Source organism: Staurois parvus, unplaced genomic scaffold, assembly GCF_062004578.1.
Source record: "Staurois parvus isolate SC_StPar_1 unplaced genomic scaffold, SC_StPar_1.0 ptg000014l, whole genome shotgun sequence".
Lineage (NCBI taxonomy): Eukaryota > Metazoa > Chordata > Amphibia > Anura > Ranidae > Staurois > Staurois parvus.
This window is the reverse complement of record NW_028317810.1, coordinates 14,895,136-14,902,128: the sequence shown is the minus strand read 5'-3', so window position 1 is coordinate 14,902,128 and position 6,993 is coordinate 14,895,136. Positions and strand designations below refer to the sequence as shown.

Genomic DNA, 6,993 nt, shown 5'->3' with positions numbered 1-6,993 from the left:
TTTATGCTTAATGACAGCGACCTTTCTCCAACCTCTTTCCTTTTCAAAACATTATGAATGGCTCGAGCAGGAGATGGGTGAAAGGATTACATCATTTTTGTATCTCTCCATTCTTGCCGGGTTATTAAAAATTCATCTGCAAGTCAACTCTAAAAGCTCCTTATATCAGCACAAATGTGTTGCTGTGGGAACTTTACCTGAGGTGGAAGGCATTTCTCCCATAAGGAATTTCAGTTTAACATAATATTCTGGGATTATTGTTTATTTATTCCTTCTATTTTGTATGCAGAATCATTTCCTCTCCTTTTCGCATTTTTCCTTCACTGAAATGTTTGTGGGAGCGTGGTAATTCTTGTACTCTGAGCCATTAATGCTACATGTCTGACATTAGAGGCTCTAATCTGTCATGTTTTTAACTTATTTATAATTTAGATTTTTGTTTTATTTATAATTCAGGTAAGACTAAAAAGCAGATCACTGACATCCACCACATTTAAAGGAAAATACAGAAATATGGGTTACGAGAAACTAATGTTCAAATTTCCCTTTATTATTACTTAAATTCTGTACTCCCTTGTTTTAATGATTCTGGATCATCATTTATAAGAATAATAAACTGGATAGCTAAACACGGAGAAAAAACATCAAGATTATTGGAATGATGTCATAAGGACTGGCTGGCTGAATTCTGACACAGAAATCTCCCTTTGTGGTCAAGGCAGATGTTTTATGATTTGGGATTATCCAGAGCAGCTTCAATCCTCTCTGTCAGGTTCTCAGGAGTGATGAAGGTCTTGGAAAGTAACTGCAGTCTCTCCACTTCCTCCTATATCTCCTGGATACTCTGTAGCTTTTCTTCCTCGTGGAGTCAGGTTATTTCCTCTCTCTGTAGTTGTGAACCTTTTTCTTCCAATTTCAGACGTTCCAACCTTCTGAGAAGAGCTTTCTTATTCTCCTCCAGGTTCCAGGCAATGAGGGTGTCATGCTCCACTTTTTCCTGCTGATGCCGCTGTTGAGCCAATGACCGTGCTTGCAGTTCATATTGTTGTAGTAACACTTCTCTAATGAACTGAGACCTGAGCACAGTCAGTAGAAGAGTATACTCTTTGCAGCATCATTGCACATTCAGAAGCTCCTCTATGGACACCATTGGTGGATATTTGATACAGAAGGCCTTGAAATTGGCTGGGGTTTCATGGTGAGCCTTTCTGCCCAAACACAGGGTAATAGAAAGTGTGCGGGAGAGGTGGAGCAATAGTGTGATTTTTTTTTTTTCAGGTATTTATATATATTGCCCTCAAGTTACTCAGCGCTTTACATATATATTGTACATTCACATCAGTCCCTAACCCTCAAGGGGTGTACAATCTAAGGTCCCTAACTTACATTCATACATACACATACAGAGGCCAATTTAGACAGGAGCCAGTTAACCTACCAGCTTGTTTTTGAAGGGGCGCTCAAGAGTGAAAAGAGTAAAAAGGATCCAAGCTAATAGGTCAAAATGTCCAATGTTTCCTCCAAATGTCATTTAGCAGAGAGGAAAACTGAGTGCACAGTTGAATCCACAATCTTGCTGACCCTCCAGACTGGGACATCCTTAACCACTTGCCCTCCTGAGGATTTACCCCCTTAATGACCAGGCCTCTTTTTGCTACTCGGCGCTGCACTAATTCAACTGATAATTGCGCGGTCATGCAATGCTGCACCCAAATGAAATTTACGTCCTTTTTTTCACACAAATAGAGCTTTCTTTCGATGGTATTTGATCACCTGCGCGCTTTTTATTTTTCATGCTATAAACAAAAAAAGACCAACAATTTTGAAGAAAAACAATAAAAGTTATAGCATTTACAAATGGCGGTAAAGATACTGGGATTTTTAATTTTTTTTTATACTAATAATGGCGGCGATCAGCAACTTATGGCAGCGATCAGTGACTTATGGCGGCGATCAGCGACTTATGGCGGGACTGTGGCGGACATTCTGACACTGGGGGGGAACTGACTTGGGGTCACTGACATCCCCAGTGACACCACTACAGTGATCAGTGCAAAAAAAAAAAACACTGACACTGTAATAATGGCACTGGGGAGGAAGGGGTTAACTTTTTTATTTACTGAAAGGGTTAACTGTGTGAGGGGAGTGTTTTACTAGGGGCTGGGGGTGTGTACTGAATGGGGACAGCTGATCGGGAGAGATAAACTCTTCTCTCCGGCTCAGCATGTCAGGAGCTAACAGGGAACTGACAGAAAGCAGAGCTACTGCAGCCCTGCTCTCTGTCAGTGATTGCCGCTAATCGGCGGGACACAGCCGGTAACGACCGGCTGTGACCTGGCGACTGACATCTGCAGCCGTGATCGGCAGGACAGGTAGGGCAGTGGCGCGCCACGCGCGCGCCCCCTACCTGTTTTGCAAGCACACGTTTTAAAACGTGGTTTTGCCCAGCCGTGCCGCCCTGCCAATGTATTTCTACAGTGGCTGGGCGGCATGTGGTTAAAGTGTATTTACACTTCTGCAGCTAAATTGGCATAACACCTACTTTATATTTGTTACATGTCCTCATTCAAATAGCATAAGTTAAAAAAAAAATCTATAAATTGCAGCTTACCTTTTTTAGATGCACTGTCCTGAACCTTCCAGCAAGGAAACATCCTAGGTAATTATCTTTGTTTATTAAGGGACTGGGCAGCTGTGTTTGCTGTAACTAACCCTGTCTGTACTCATTATCAATTGTGACTAGAAGTGAAAACTTTCTGCCATGACAAAGGGTTAAAGGCTAAGAGGCTGAGCTTCGCTCATTGCATGTTAAAGATGACATCTCCTGAGAAACCTCTGAAAGGTAAGAAATATTCTTTAAAACATTTTTTTTAAGTATGCTGTGTGAATGGGAACACGTAACAAACCTATTATGGGGTTTTCTCAATCTAACTGCAAAAGTGGAAATACACTTTAAACGGTACTACAAAATGAACAGAGTGTGCACTTGAATAGTGTAAGATCCTACATAAATGTTTATTTAAATATACATCTTGTACTCATGGACGTACTTGATATAAGCGCATATCACATAGAATCCAAGGACTCTTAAAAGATAGGTATGGTATAAGTATACTCACCTAGGTGGATGCAGCATTGATCCAATGCTTCATCTGTCCCCTGTCATGTCTGCACTGAGAACTAAATGATCAAGCACCACTGGTCACTCAGTTATCTCCTCCACTGTTAGCAGAGAGTGATGACTATCAGTCACTGGCTCTTTGCTCTGCCCCTCCAGCACTCACTGGAGTGCTGGGCTGGGGAGGGGGCAGGAGCAGCCCTCAGGCTTTCAATGGCATGCTTTTTTCAGAGCTTGGACCAGCTCTGTCGTGTTGGTGTGAAAATGGGTTACAGGAGTGCAGAACAAACTGCGAAAAAAAAACAAAAAAGCTTTGGCTATACTCCTTTAAGCAAATAGGTTTAGATGTCTAACTTTTCAACCCTCTTGACCAGATTACATAGTTACATAGTCTGGCTGAAAAAAGACAAAAGTCCATCTAGTTCAAACATTAAAAAAAAAAAAGAATTTATAATACTATACCCACAGTTGATCCAGAGGAAGGCAAATAAAACAGCAAAGCATGATCCAATTTGCTCCTGCAGGGGAAAAAAAATTCCTTCCTGATCCCCCGAGAGGCAATCGAATATTCCCTGGATCAACTTTACCTATAAATGTTAGTATCCAGTTATATTCTGTATATCTAGTAAATAATCCAGGCCTTTTTTTAAAGCAATCCACTGAGCTGGCCAGAACCAACTCTTGAGGGAGTCAATTCCACATTTTCAGGCTCTTACTGTGAAGAAACCTTTCTGTGTTTGGAGATTAAATTTATTTTCCTCCAGACGTAAAGAGTGCCCCCTTGTCCTCTGTGATGACCTCAGGGTGAATAGCTCTACACCGAGTTCACTATATGAACCACTGATGTATTTATACATGCTGATCATTTCCCCCCTTAATCTCCTCTTCTCAAGAGAGAATAAATTCAGTTCCTCTAATCTTTCCTCATAGCTGAGCTCCTTCATGCCTCTTATCAGTTTGGATGCACTTCTCTGTACTTTCTCCAGTTCCCCAATGTTCTTTTTGTGAATTGGCGCCCAAAACTGAACTGCATATTCCAGATGAGGTCTTACAAAAGTTTGTACAGGGATAATATGATATCTCTCTCTCTGGAGTCTATAGATCTTTTAATACAAGAGAGGACTTTGCTTGCTTTAAAAACTGCAGCTTGGCATTGCATGCCCTTATTAAATTTGTGATCTACCAGAACTCCCAGATCCTTCCCCACCATTGATTCCCCTAGTTGTACTCCCCCCAGTATGTATGATGCATGCATATTATTAGCCCCCAAGTGCAGAACCTTACATTTATCAACAATAAATCTCATTTGCCACATAGTTGCCCAATTAAACAGAGCATTGAGGTCAGCTTGTAAATTGAAGACATCCTGTAAGGACGTTATTCCACTGCACAGCTTGGTGTCATCTGCAAAGACTGAAATGGGATTTTTAATCCCAGACCCTATATAGTTTATACATTTATTAAAAAGTAAAGGTCCCAACACTGAACCTTGGGGTACACCACTGACAACCCTAGACCATTTAGAGTATGAATCATTACCCACTACTCTCTCCATTCTCCAGTTCCCCAATGTTCTTTTTGTGAATTGGAGCCCAAAACTGAACTGCATATTCCAGATGAGGTATTACTAGTGATTTGTACAGGGGTAATATGATATCTCTCCCTCTGGAGTCTATACCTCTTTTAATACAACAGAGGATTTTGCTCGCTTTAGATTAGGCACTGCCTCAATCATGTAGAATGGCTTACACATTTTGAGGGCATAAGCTCTTCATCAGAGCCATCTTCAACTCTCCAAAATTACCTTTAAATAGTCCTTACACATCCCAACATGCTTCACTAGACCACTTCCTGCTAATTACCATAACATAAACAAATGGCAAACATACAGATTTGCTAAAACTGGAGAGAACAAAATCTGGTTCAGCTCTGCATAGAATCCAATCAGCTTCCATGTTTTATTGTCAAAGCTTAATTGAACAAGCTGAAGTTAGAAGCTGATTGGCTACCATGCACAGCTGCTCCGTTTTTAGTAAATCAAAACTATAATATGTATAGAATCAATCTGTACAATAGCAAAAAACATTACAATTTTTTCTTTTCAAAACCATATGATACATGGCAGATGTTAACAAAATGTACATTGCTGAACTGCCAAATACTTTATTTATATTGTATTCCTATTTAGAAAGTATTTTACTTCTCTAATATACTTTCACCATAAGGCCTAAGGTTGCGGATATTAGCTTTCACAGTGAACACCGTACTCCCATTATAATGCCTTTATTTGCCTTCATTGCTGCCATCATTTCTCAGACATTCTCCATAGTCAGCATCTACTTCCTGTACTGAGATTCTGGCCCAGAGATGCTCATGTAAAACCTGGCACCTGTGAAATTGTTGGCTGTGTTCACAAATGTCTAACACAGATCAGCCCCCTGTTGCAGCTTCAGTTACAAAGTACAGTCTGATCACTGGGAAAACGAAGACTGAGGTAATGCTTCCTTCTGCCTGCAACAGTTGATTTCTGATCAACTTAGGCAAAGTCACTAGACTGGGGCTCAAGGACTACTTTTTAATAATACATTTTTTTAAAAAACATATACTGTCATATAGTACTACACATCAGGAATTTGTTAAAGTAGACTTTCAGTAAATAAAGCAAGAGATAAAACAAACATAGATATCAGGAACCCCTTCCTACTCTTATATGTAGCGTTGTACATAGCCCTGAATGAGGTTTTATAACTCTGACGTTGCCACCCATATCTGCCTTATGTGGCCTCTTCAATCTATTTCCATGAGATGTGTTTAACTAGCTAACGTTAAAAAAAATATCTAAAAGATATATTTACTAATATGACAATTTACATTTATTAGGTTGTTTACATTTTCTGGATGATAGATTTTTTTTTTAACTATGATTTTGGCTTGCAATATATTAGTACACTGTTTAAATATTTAAAACTTAAAATAAAGCCTTGTTCACCTCTCTATATGCATAAATTCAAATTGTTTTAGTAATTAAATAAGTGTACTTAAAAAAGAATTTTTGATTTTCAAATTCCATAACCAATATTTGTAGGAGTGGCTATCTATCTATCTATTTATTTTTGCGGGCCTGTCCTTTGTTTCCATTTAGCCATTTCTGTATTTCTATCTTTCTATCTAATGTATTGTTATTACCTTTTTCCATTGATGTTATTTGCATAGCTTCTAGGACTAAGCTTTGTCATCATCAGACAGCAGCATTTAAATGACACAGTGCCATGTGGCAAATGGAGCAGTTGTGATTCTAACAACATTCAGATGTGCATTTTGGTTACAGCTGTGTTGGTGAGTGGAATATCTATTAACGGAAAAGGGAACAGGTGCTAATTTGAAATGAACAGTTTAAAAATCTTCTGGATGGTTCTGCTTGTTAAAGTAAAAAGACTGTGATGGGACTTTAATGAACGAACCAGACAAACTCTCCAATGTCTTGTCATGCCAGTTTGACGTTCATCCAGTTTTCTGCTCAATTCATTTTAAAAGCTAAAAGAAACTGGGCAGGATATACCAATGGATCTTTTCAGATGTTCGATTTGTTTTAGTCAAATTTTTTCCATTATCAGGCCTTACAATCTTAATTTAAAAAGCAATTTTGGTCTGAGACGGGATTTTAAAAGTCGTTCAGGGCTTCTCTGTGCTGTGGCAATATACCCTGCAAGGGCTCACTATTGCACAGATCATTGAACCTACAGTTCACATAAAAGATCTTTGTGATTTTATGTATATTTTCCGCTGGAAAGAAGAGTCGCATTACACTGCAGAGTTAAACAATTTCTTCTTGCCCCAAAAAAATCAGTATATGTGTTTACTGTATGCAAATGCCA

At 39.1% G+C, this 6,993-nt stretch overlaps 1 pseudogene; it reads right to left on the bottom strand.

Annotated features, from left to right (window-relative positions):
• Positions 1–664: 664 nt before the first annotated feature.
• Positions 665–6,354, bottom strand: LOC149473554 (small ribosomal subunit protein mS26-like; annotated as a pseudogene).
• Between the last annotated feature and the right edge of the window lie 639 nt (positions 6,355–6,993).